We start from the raw sequence: 13,446 nt of genomic DNA, 5'->3' as shown, positions 1-13,446 counted from the left end.
CCGGAGCACCCGGAGGAAAGAATCCTACAGCGCAGAAGGAGTCCATTCGGCCCATCGGGTCTGCACCAACCACAATCCCATCCAGACCCTTATCCCCAAAACCCCATGCATTTACCCTAGCTAGTCCCCCTGTCACTAAAGGGCAATTTAGCATGGCCAATCCACCCTAACCTTTTTTTTATTCAATTCAGGAGACATGGGTGTTGTTGGCTGGCCAGCATCTATTGCCCATCCCGAGTTGCCTGAGGGCAGTTGAGATTCACCACATTGCTGTGGCTCTGGAGTCACATGTAGGGCTAGACCAGGTAAGGAGGCAAATTTCCTTCCCTAAAGGACATTAGTGAACCAGATGAGTTTTTTTGACAATCGACAATGGTTTCATGGTCATCAGTAGATTCATAAATTCAGATAATTCTTATTGAATTCAAATTCCACCGTTGCCGTGGCGGGATTCGAACCTGGGTCCCCAGAACATTAGCGGAGTTTCTGGATTAATAGCTCAGCGATAATACTATTGAGCCATCGTTCCGCCCCCACCCCCCCCCACCCGGAGGAAACTGGAGCATCCAAAGGAAACCCACACAGACACAGGGAGAACATGCAAACTCCACACAGACAGCTACCGAAGGTTGGTTGGAATCGTACCCGGGTCCCTGACGATGTAAGGCAGCAGTGCTAACCACTGTGCCACCGTGCCGCCCAATACAGGGAAGTGGTATCGTCCCTGGGCTGGTAGTCCAGAGACCAGGATAATGCCGGGTTCGAATTCGACCAGGGCAGATTGTGGAATTTCAATTCAAATTCTGGAATTAAACGATTGTCGGAAAAACCCATCTGGTTCACTAATGTCCTTCAGGGAAGGAAATCTGCCGTCCTTACCTGGTCTGGCCTACATGTGACTGCGGATCCACAGCACAGTGGTTGACTCTTAAAAAATACCCTCTGAAATGGCTGACCATCAGCTCAGGGGCAAGTAGGGATGGGAAATAAGTGTTGGCCCAGCCAGCAACACCCACATCCAAATAAAAAAAGTAATTTTGAGCATCTGAGTTTGTAAAAGGCGCAATGCGCATCTGAGTTCTATCTGAGTTCTCATTTTCTAAATAAGATGTTCTTGTTTGAAACATGGATGTTCTTCTTGATGATATAAAGACACAGAGTTCTAACAACAAATATTGTACTCAGCACTTCTGTTTACAAATGACTGGAATTCCAGGGCAGTTCATCCTGTTCCACATTCTTGTGTGCACTAACTTAACATCAATTACAGTGGAGGTTACAGGTCAATGAGAGGTGGTGAGTGTAATAATGGGGCGTCTCTGAGATGCCACAATATTCATTAGGCCATGAACGGTGTGATTTATTGTACAATTTTCCGGTTCACACAACTTCATCTTTGAACAAAGAATTCATCAATAAAGTGGAAGGTTGACTGTTATTATGCAAACATTGCAATCAATAACCATCTGATTTGACAAGCAATTCATTACTAAACAGCTTTTGTATGGCACACTATGCATTGCTCCAATTTATTAATGGTAAGGTATGGGCAGTTTCATCATTTACATTCAATGTCAGGAATTTATTCTGTAAATGGCGCGTCGTGTCTGTATGAGCAAGCATCCTTGCTATCAAATTGAACCAATTCAGTCTCACATCTTCACCTTTCTCCTCTCTGAACTAAGACCTGTAAAACTTTACGTGATCACATCCCACTCTCCAAAGTTTACAAACTCGATGAAAACTCCAGTCCTCGTGACAAAAGCAGAGGGACGAGATTATTTTGCATTATGGAGATGCTGCCTTTTAGATAGGGTATCAACCTTCAACCATCTCAGGTGGATATCAAGGATCTATTAGAGGAACAGTGGCAGTGAGTTAAACATTAAGATAAAAGCAAAATACTGCAGATGCTGCAATTTGAAACAAAAACAGAAAATGCTGGTAACTCCAGCAGTCAGCTGTAAAGGAATGGTGCTTTATTGCACAAAATAAAGTAAAGCAAAAACTACAAACCTGTGGTGAATACAAACCAGTCCCAAATGAGACAATGGAATAATGGACCCACTCAGGGGCCTGCTTTATATAGGACTCAGTATACGAGCTCCACCTGTGTTCGAGGTGTTTAGGATAACCTGGGACTAAAAAGACTAATAGATCAGAATAGGTTAACTTACAGTGAATATAGATAGTATAGTAAAAGTATAAAGCACCTGGAGTTACAAAGGTACTGTTGGCATAGAAACACATATAACCACTGTTAGAGAATTTAAACATGTATTTTTGACAACATATTCTGTATTAAAAACATACACCTTGGCCAAATACACATAGCTATATCCCATCATGCATAAAGCAAAGTAAGAAGAACCACATTCTGTGAAAACAATACAGCTACTGAAAGAAGCGAGGAACCCTTTGGGTTCCAGACAGTACAAACTATCCGAGACAAGAGAATGAATAGAGCAATACAACTTCCCGATAAAGAGTTTCTAGGAGACAGGGAGAAAGAATTTTATTTACATATTCCCATGCCAGAGAGTAGGGTGTTATTGGTCCAGGTAAATGATGTATACTAATAATGATTGGTTCCCATCCAAAAGGGATGAGCAGAGGGGGAGGGTAAATGATTTTTGAAAATTGTATAATTGCAATACTGATAACAATGCAATTTAGGATAGTTTGGGCTGCCTCAAATTATTCTCCTACATGCGTGGACCAGACTTGGGCAATAAAGTACGTCTTCGGCCAGAATTACTGTCTCCGTGAGTTCTTTGTACTTGGTCTCCCGAAAAGCTCCTTCAACCTGATTAGTTAATTACCAATCCCCTGGGAGCTTGTATCCTACGAATCCTTCAGGGAGGTCAATCAGTGATTCCACATGCAAGTCATGGGAGTTACCACAGCTGGAAAATTCCACAGCAAGTCTGACAGCATCTCTAGGGGGTCTGGTCCCTCCATGTCAACACAATAGTTAAGAAAGCCCACCAACGCCTCTACTTTCTCAGAAGACTAAGGAAATTTGGCATGTCAGCTACGACTCTCACCACCTTTTACAGATGCACCATAGAAAGCATTCTTTCTGGTGTATCACAGCTTGGTATGGGCTCCTGCTCTGCCCAAGACCGCAAGGAACTATAAAAGGTCATGAATGTAGCCCAATCCATCACTCAAACCAGACTCCCATCCATTGACTCTGTGTATACTTCCCGCTGCCTTGGCAAAGCAGTCAGCATAACTAAGGACCCCACGCACCCTGGACATTCTCTCTTTCACCTTCTTCCTTCAGGAAAAAGATACAAAAGTCTGAGGTCACATACCAACCAACTCAAGAACAGCTTCTTCCCTGCTGCTGTCAGGCTTTTGAATGGACTTCCCTTGCATTAAGTTGATCTTTCTCTACACTCTAGCTATGACTGTAACACTACATTCTGCACTCTCTCATTTCTTTCTCTATGAACGGTATGTTTTGTCTGTATAGCGCTTAAGAAACAATACTTTTCACTGTATGTTAATCCATGTGACAATAATAAATCAAATCAAAAATCAAGCATCTATGGAGAGAGAATAGAGCCAACGTTTCGAGTCTGGATGACCCTTTGGAAGATCTACTGGCATTGTTTTGAAGTGTGGGGGCAGTGCCCCCAAAATGTCCTGGAAGATGTTTATACCTCATTCACAATCCTTTTTGTGGGTGTGTGATGTGTACAAATTGATTGCCTTGTGATGCGCGATATAACTCACGAGGCTAGAGATGCTCGAGGAAATAAAGGCTTTTATTGACGACTACAATAGAGCTACCATATATAATACACGATCCCAGACTGAAGGGTCCCAGACAGAGCAGTGACCTTTATACCTCTCCCAGGAGGCGGAGCCCGACTGGGATGTACCATAATAACTATATTACAGGAGAACAGCCCAACCCTAACCCCAACAGTAACATGTAGAACAGCCCAACCCTAACCCCAACAGTAACATATATACAGACTCATAGTACTGGCCAGACCCTGGCTCAGTACTACCTAGTGGGAACCAACGATGGTTCACCACACCTTGTTTCCCTACATTGCAACACTGAATATTTAAACTGGCAGCTAAGTGCTTTGGAATATTGTGGGTGGGGATTTTCTGGCTGCGCTCACCCCGAAACCGGAAAATCCCGTCCAAGGTCAACGGATCTTTGCAAGGTCTGCCTCCCGCTCGCTACGATTTCTGTGGTGGGCGGGAAGGTAAAATCCCCCCTTCCCCCGTGTGTGTTTGTACAGTAATCCATGTCTTTCTTTGTACTCATAGAATCATACAGTGTAGAAGGAGGCCATTCGGCCCCACCAGTCTGCACCAAACACAATCCCACCCAGGCCCTATCCGTATAATCCATACATTTACCCTAGCTAGTCCGCCTGACACTAAGGGGCAATTTATCATGGCCAATCCACCTAACCGGCACATCTTTGGACTGTGGGAGGAAACCGGAGCACCCGGAGGAAACCCACACAGACACAGGGAGAACGTACAAACTCCACACAGACAGTCACCCAAAGTTGGAATTGAACCCGGGTCCCTGGCACTGTGAGGCAGCAGTGCTAACCACTGTGCCACCGTGCTGTATTCCTTGGCATATTTATTCTGTTCAACCTTGATGATATCTAGTGTTGTGAGTTTTGTGGAAAATCATTTTTGTGGAAAATCATTGCCTGAAAAATTACTGGGGAAAAGATCAAGAGAGTGGGACTAATTGGCTAACTCTTTTAAAGAGGGTGAAATAGCTGCTTTCTGTGCTGTACATTTATCCATTCTGTCACTGTTAAATCTCCGAAACAAAAAGTGTTCAAAAAAGGAAAATTGAACAAAACAAAAAAACGCTGCTATATTTTATTCATGGGTTGCTTGCAGGAATTTAATGTTTTAATTAACCTTTAAATGTCAGAGGCTGGGAATTCTGCAGCGAGTAACTCACCTCCTGATTCCCCAAAGCTTGTCCACCATCTACAAGGCACAAGTCAGCAGTGTGATGGAATACTCCGCACTTGCCCGAATGGGTGCAGCTCAAACATCACTCAAGAAGCTCAACACCATTCAGGACAAAGCAGTCCACTTGATTGGCATCACATCCACAAACATCCACTCCCTCCACCACCAACGCTCAATAGCAGCAGTGTGTACCATCTACAAGATGCACTGCAGCAATTCACCAAGGCTCCTTTGACAGCACCTTCCAAACCCACAACTTCTATTATGTATGTATACGAGCCACACTCTTAAAGGGGCAGTACACACAGCAAAACCCCCAACTTACATATATCACGCATCTCCTCCTTTAACCCAAAACTCCCACAACCAAAACTCCCACAACTGAAGGAATGACCTCCTTCTGCACTGTAGGGATTCTATGATTTATACATACATTGGAGAATATTTACTCAGAACATTAAAAACTACTACAATTCTCAACATAAAGTCCATTCAGTCAGTTCACATGGGACATAATAGACTGAATGTTTCCCCTACCGCCCGCCACGGGAATCGCAGCGGGTGTGGGGCAGACCATGCAAAGATCTGTCGACCTTGGGTGGGATTTTCCAGTCTTGGGGGCGAGCGCGGCTGGAAAATCCCGCCCAATGAGTCTATCAGGGGGATGGTGGTTTTGTGTTGGCTACTTCCTCGTTTCAGGAACCTTTTCCTGAGTCGTCTCCGGGGACTTTGGGAGTTGCTGATGCTCCGTACGGGGGTCCCTCTCAAACGGGTTGGGGGTGGCTGGTGTTGCCCATGCTGCTTCCTCCCTTGGGGTACACGACCCTGACTCTGGAACCCTAGACACAGGCCACCCCAGTGGGGCCATCCTGGATGGTCCTGTCATTTGTGGGGCTTCCCATATTTGATGCGGTGCTGCGACCAACTGGTCAGCAAGTCTCCTCCAAACCAGCTCATCCCTGGTCTACACCATGTAGGACAAAGGTCCCATTTGTGCAGCAATGGTGACCGGTATCCACTTCTCCCCAGAAGTATAATTCCTGGCCAGAACCAACTCCCCTTTTTGGGAAGTCCTCAACCCCGCGATTCCTGCTCTTCCGGTCATCTGTCCCTCTTGGTTCCGCTCAACCACCTCTCGGATCTCCTCTGGATACAGCAGGTCAAACATGGTTCTCCATTTTTGGTTAAACGTCACTGAAGCTGGCGAGCACTGGGTTGCCACGTGTGCCGTGTTGAGGTAATTATTCAGAAATTTATTTATCCATTGTCCTAGCAACCCCTCCCGTCAGGGTCTGGACAAATCGTTCTGCCAAACCTTTCATCGCCGGGTGATACAGTGCCGACCTCTCATGTCTGATTCCGGGGTGCTCTGTGCACTCAACGAGACCTTGTGCCACAAACTGGGATCCATTGTCACTGATCACTTGTTCTGGATGCCAGAACGGGCAAATATTTCATCACATTTGTCTAACATTGACTCCGCTGACATGGATTTCATAATGGGTGGCACTGTGACAAAGCGATTAGCGCTACTGCCTCACAGTGCCAGGGAGCCAGGTTCAATTCTGGCCTTGGTCACTGTTTGTGTGGAGTTTGCACGTTCTTCCTGTGTCTGCGTGGGTTTCCTCCGGGAGCTCCGGTTTCCTCCCACAGTCCAAAAGATGTGCGGGTTAAGTTGATTGGCCATATAAAAGAATTGGCCCTAGTGTGAGGGGGATTAGCAGGGTAAGTGTGAGGTTATGGGAATCGGGCCTGGGTGGGATTCTGGTGGGTATAGACTCAATGGGCCGAATGCCCTCCTTCTTATGTTTTCTAGGGATTCTATATAACCACAACCTCCGGAAACTTGGAGTGGGCATTTACTCCCAATAAGAACATCTGGCCTTCCACTGCCCTGGCAAAATCAATATGGATTTGCTGCCATGGCGATTGGGACCATTCCCATGGGCAAGGGCAGTGCCTTCCGTACCAATGATGTGGAGATGCCGGCGTTGGACTGGGATAGGCACAGTAAGAAGTCTCACAACACCGAGTTAAAGTCCAACAGATTTATTTGATAGCACGAGCTTTCGGAGCGCCGCTCCTTCATCAGGTAACTGCACTCATCTGGTGAAGGAGCAGCGCTCCGAAAGCTCGTGCTACCAAATAAACCTGTTGGACTTTAACCTGGTTTTGTGAGACTACTTACTATGCATTCCGTACCAAGGAGCAGGACTCACATGATCCCACTTTTCCTTCAATTTGGGCATCAACATTCAGCCAAAAATAGTTTATTATTTTTTCTTTCATTGGCACCACCCCCAGGTGCTCTTGGTGCACCTGTTCCAGCACCTTTCCTCTTATTGATGGGGGAATGACGACTCTCATAGAAACATAGAAAAACTACAGCACAATACAGGCCCTTCAGCCCACAAAGTTGTGCCGAACATGTCCCTACCTTAGCGATTACTAGGCTTACCTATAACCCTCTATCTTACTAAGTTCCATGTACTTATCTAAAAGTCTCTTAAAAGACCCTATCGAATCCGCCTCCACCACTGTTGCTGGCAGCCCATTCCACCCACCCACCACCCTCTGAGTGAAAAACTTACCCCTGACATCTCCTCTGCACCTACTCCCCAGCACCTTAAACCTGTGTCCTCTTGTGGCAACCATTTCAGCCCTGGGAAAAAGCTTCTGACTATCAACTCGATCAATACCTCTCAACATCTTATTCACCTCTACCAGGTCACCCCTCATCCTTCGTCTCTCCAAGGGGAAAAGGCCGAGCTCACTCAACCTATCCTCATAAGGCATGCCCCCCAACCCAGGCAACATCCTTGTAAATCTCCTCTGCGCCTTTTCTATGGCTTCCACATCCTTCCTGTAATGAGGCGACCAGAACTGAGCACAATACTCCAAGTGTGGTCTGACCAGGTCTTATATAGCTGCAATATTATCTCATATACCCCATACTAAACATCCATCCAACACGGATAACTCCCAACTTCGGGACATATACAACCGTGAATCCGAGTGCTTCCTAGTACTCGTCCTCCCTCTCAGGACAAGGTGCACTACATTCCGAGTGGCGTTCCACACCCGGTTAGCGGTTACCGGAATGTTATCTTTTTGTGTGAATTGGATAATCTTCAGGTTCCAGTGAGAGCATCTTTATCTCCAGGAAAAGGCAGTCTTGGCAGAGCATCTGCATTGCATTGTTTCTCAGACTGGCGATACCGAATTTCATACGAAAAGACCAACACCCATCTTTACAATCGAGCTGCCAACATAGACAGTATTCCCGTGCACGGCCCTAAGATGGATGTCAAAGGCCCTTGGTCTGTCAGAAGTATGAAATGCCTGCCATATTGGAAGTGATAAAACTTCTTGACGCCAAAGACAGCGCCAAAGCCCTCTTTTCCCACTTGGGCACATTTTTCCTCAGCCTTGTCACCGATCTTGAAGTGAATGCTATGGGTCTTTCCTCCCCGTTCAGGATAATATGGGACAGAATACCCCAATTCCATATGCAAGTTGCAATGGTAACTTTGTGTTGAAATGAATTAGCACTTCCGACCTCTTCAGAGCCTGCTGTACCACCAGGTAGGCCTTCTCACATTCTTTGCTTCACTTCTATAGCTGCCCTTTTCCCAGCAACCAATGCATTTGTTTCAACACTGTCGCCAGATCCAGAACAAACTTGCTGTAATAGTCAATAAGTCCCAAAAACAACTTCAATTCGGACACATTTTCTGGTCTTGGGCCTTCATGATGGTGTCCATCTTCTTAGACGCCTGTGTAACCCATCGCCATTAATCACATGGCCCTGGTACTCAACTGAGTCCTTAAAGACCATAAGATATAAGAGCAGAATTAGGCCATTCGGCCCATTGAGTCTGCTCCGCCATTCAATCATGGCTGATATGATTCTCATCCCCATTTTCTTGCCTTCTCCCTGTAACCTTGAGATCCCCTTATTAATCAAGAACCTATCTATCTCTGTCTTAAAGACACTCAATGACCTGGCCTCCACGGCCCTCTGTGGCTAGGAGTTCCACAGATTCACCACCCTCTGGCTGAAGAAATTTCTCCTCATCTCAGTTTTAAAGGAGCGCCCCTTCATTCTGAGGTTGTGCCCTCGAGTTCTAGTCTCTCCCACGATTGGAAACATCCTCTTCATGTCCACTCTATCTCGGCCTCTCAGTATTCTGTAAGTTTCAATTAGAACTCTCATTTCTCTCCCTTGACTTGTAGGCCGTACCCCTGCAACCTCTTTAAGGTTTCCTCCAGGATCTTTAAATGTTCCTCCTCTGTCGAACCCATGACCAAGATATTGTCCAGGTGACATTGGACTCCTGTCAACCCACTCAAGATTTGGTTTATAACCCTCTAAAACGGAGCTGGAGCTGACATGATGCCAAAAGGAAGTTGCTTATAGCAGAGCAGGTCCCTGTAAATCCTTCATTACCCACATCTGCAAATAGGCCTGCGATAGGTCCATTTTGGAGAATTCTTTCCCCCCTGCCAAAACTTCGATGAGAGGAAGCGGGTATTGGTCCACACACGCACATCTTTGGACTGTGGGAGGAAACTGGAGCACCCGGAGGAAACCCACGCAGACACAGGGAGAACTTGCAGACTCCGCACAGACAGTGACCCGAGGCCAGAATCGAACCTGGGTCCCTGGCGCTGTGAGGCAGCAGTACTAATCACTGTGCCACCGTGCTGCCCATAAAACTATGAAGAACATCTTTAAATTTTTCCAAAATGTCTTGTAACCTTGTGTTTGAGCCTGCCACGCCCCAGTTCAATTTCCCTTTCTGTAACCAGGAGTGCCTGAATGACGCAGGGTAGTCACTTTTTACCACATACAGGGGCAATTCTGCACATTTGTCCCTTGGCTCTGCCTTCACCAGTTCATAACCCTCGGGGGATACCACTTGCTCTGTATAGGTTTGTAATGTGATCTTGGCAGGTTTTAATGGCTGGGCTTTTAACTTCCCCCTGCATACTGATTCTGGTATCAAAGACACTGGAGCCCCTGTATCTACTTATATTTTCATAGTTTTCCCTTCCAGTTTAGGGAGAACCCAGAATCGATCACCTTCACCCCGTACCGACAGAATGTTCAGCCTGAACTCTTGTTTCTCTGGACTGTCTACTTCCCCTGCAGACCCAGCTGACTCCCTATCCTCTCCTTGGTACTTAAGAAAACAGGTACAACCAGGTTATCACCCACCTTATTGGACATCAGATAAGCACTGGAGCGCTCTGTGTAAAGTATCCAGCTCTCTGCCTCTTGGCCAAAGGGGCCAATCGCTCCGAATTGGGCCGCCATTTTGTTTTGCCACCAGTGGGAATTTTTCCCACCACACAAGCCTGGGCCCGAAGCCTCCTTCTGTTGTTACCGGCAGCCACTCGCAACCTGAATCCCCTCGGATACAGCCCCCTCCCTCCCCCTGCAACAGCCACTCCCTTGACAACAGTGGTTAGTATTTCTTCCCAGCCATCGACTGCAGCCCGAGTCCCCTCGGTGACCACTTCCTGCAACATTTCTGGCCAGCGCCCAGGTAAGTACTACCTTCGCCCTTCGCACAAGACAGTGGCAATCGGAACACTTCTACCCTTCTTCAAAGGGTTGCAACACTTCAGGTCCTTTCCAGCACCATTCTACAAAGTCCAGAGCGATGCTCGATCCCCTACCCTTTCACCAGAATGGAATGCCAGCAGAATGCGTTAGCCATAAAGCTGCCTTGTCGCCAGTTGTCATGTATGTACATATCGAAGCCTGGTGCAAGAAGAACCATGCAAGAAAAGCCACGAAAAACCTTGTAACTTAAACGCTGGGGACCTCTTTCTTACAGGTGTGCACTGTCCCACACTCAGAACCTAGACTGCTTAACCAGGTTCCACTTAGGGAGGAGCTAACCCCACCTCAGAGGTCACATGATCTGCAGTCTTAAAGGGCCAGGACGCACCCCAAAACCTCAATCGACATATATCACATCTACCGCCTAGGACATGGGCAGCAGAGGCATGGGAACACCACCACCCGAACACCACCCTCCAATCCACTCACCATCCTGACTTGGAACTATATCAGTCACTCCTTCACTGAGTGAAAATCCTAGAGTTCGCTCCCTAACAGCACTGTGGGTGTACCTACACCACAACGGTTCAAGAAGGCAGCTCACCACCACCTTCTCAAGGATAATTAGGGATGGGCAATGAATGCTGGCTTAGTCATCAATGCCGACATCCTGTGAAGGAATGAAAAGGAATTCCTGGAGATTTCAGGGGCAATGTTGGAGTGTTGGAAATGTTAAGATGTACTTGATGCACATTCTCCACGACGGATTACTGGACTCTAACCACTTCAGTTCCACTTCCAGTGAGCTGAAAGCAATGCCAAGCAAAGGAACACCATAATAAATGTCAGAAAAGCAGATGTAAAGGATAACTAACCCACTGATTGTCTCACTGGGATTCTTAAATTGCTTCCAACTCATGCACATACTGCTGCAGGCTTGTTAACTGAGGTTTCAGGAAGGTATAAAGACAGTGATGTAAACAGAAATGTAGGTTAATGCAGTCCCTTCCTTCAGGACTGATTTCTCTAACATATTGCGCAAGTTAAAAGTTTAACCCTCAGAGAACTGGAATGATAAGAATAAAAGAGCTGCTTCGTGAATTCAGGATGTTCCGAAGAGTTTCTAAGTCAAACAAGTACTTTTGAAATGTAGGCTGGAATTTTACCACCCTTCCCGCCACGGGAATCGGAGCGGGTAAGGGGCAGACAGTGGGAAGGTCCACTGATCTCGGGCGGGATTTTATGGTTTTGAGTTGAGCCAGGCCATAAAATCCCGCCCATGGTCACTGCTGCAACTGCAATCACTTTCAATTCACAAACCGCATGGTAATAATGACTGCGTTTTTCCCAATGATATTAATTGAGGGCTGAATGTTGGCCAGGACACTGAAGAGAACCTCTCCTACTGTTCCTCAAAATATTACCATGGGATCTTTACATTCACCTGAGAGGGCAGTTGGGGCCTTGGTTTAAAGGTGGAATAATGGTTAACACTGCTGCCTCACAGCGCCAGGGACCTGTGTTCGATTCCGGCCTTGGGTGACTGTGCGGAGTCTGTACGTTCTCCCCGTATCTGTGTGGGTTTCCCCCGAGTGCTTCAGTTTCCTCCCACAACCCGAAAGATGTGCTGGTTAGGTGTATTGGCCGTGCTAAATTGCCCCTTAGTGTCAGGGGGATTGGCAGGGTAAATATGTAGGGTTGTAGGGGTTGGGCCTGGGTGGGATTGTGGTCGGTGCAGACTCGATGGGCTGAGTGGCCTCCTTCTGCAGTGTAGGGATTCTATGAAATTAGCTGTTTTCAGTGGATGGAGACTGGCGAGTTACAACTGGCAGCGGTTCTCTTGGGCTAGAGATATGGGCACCACTGGCAAGGCTAGCATTCATGGTCCATCACTATTTTATTTGACTGAGTGGCTTCCTTTTAGAGAGCAGTTAAGAGTCAACCACAATGATGTGGACTGGAGTCACGTATCATCCTGACTGGGTTCGAATGACAAATTTCCTCCCTAGAGGAGAATTAATGATCTTTTCACTTTCATTTTTATAACAATCATAGAATCTTTCAGCACAGAAAGAGGCCATTTGGTCCATCGTGTCTGCACCAGCTCCTGAAAGAGCTACCCAGCTCATCCCATTCTCCAGCCCTATCTCTGTAGCCCTCTAAATTTATCACTTTCAAATATGTATCCAGTTCTCTTTTGAAACCTCCTGTGGAATCCGCCTCCACCCCTCTCCCAGGCAGCGCATTCCAACAACTCTCTGAGTAAAGAAGTTTCTCCTCATCTCACTCCCAGCTCTCTTGCTGACCATCTTGAAAATCTGACCCCCACCACCACCCCAATCACTGACATATCAACTGGTGGAAACAGAATGTCCTTCTTTACCCTGTCAAAGTTGTTCATCATTTTGAACACCTCAATAAGGTCACCTCTTAATCTTCCCTGCTCCAAGGAGAATCAGCCCCATTTCTCTAATCTTTCCTTGTATCTAAAATTCCTCAATCCTGGTATCATTCTAGTATGATGTGGAGAGGCCGGCGTTGGACTGGGGTAAGCACAGTAAGAAGTCTCACAACACCAGGTTAAAGTCCAACAGGTTTATTTGGCAGCACTAGCTTTCAGAGCCTCAAGTCCTTTCACAAGCTCCCCCCCCGACCTGAAGAAGGAGCTTGAGGCTCCGAAAGCTAGTGCTGCCAAATAAACCTGTTGGACTTTAACCTGGTGTTGTGAGACTTCTTGCTGTGATCACTCTAGTAACCCTCCTTCGCACTCTCTCTAGGGCTCTCGGGCAATCTAACAGATTCAATGTTCATTTTTACACCCAGATTTATTTATAATTCTTTCTTAACTCAAAATTCTCAAACTGCTAAGTTGGGCTTGAAACTCCCGCTCGAACCCTGGA

This window comes from Mustelus asterias, chromosome 25 (genome assembly GCF_964213995.1).
Source record: "Mustelus asterias chromosome 25, sMusAst1.hap1.1, whole genome shotgun sequence".
Classification (NCBI taxonomy): Eukaryota; Metazoa; Chordata; class Chondrichthyes; order Carcharhiniformes; family Triakidae; genus Mustelus; species Mustelus asterias.
The sequence above is the reverse complement of the archived record's forward strand: the minus strand, read 5'-3'. Positions refer to the sequence as shown.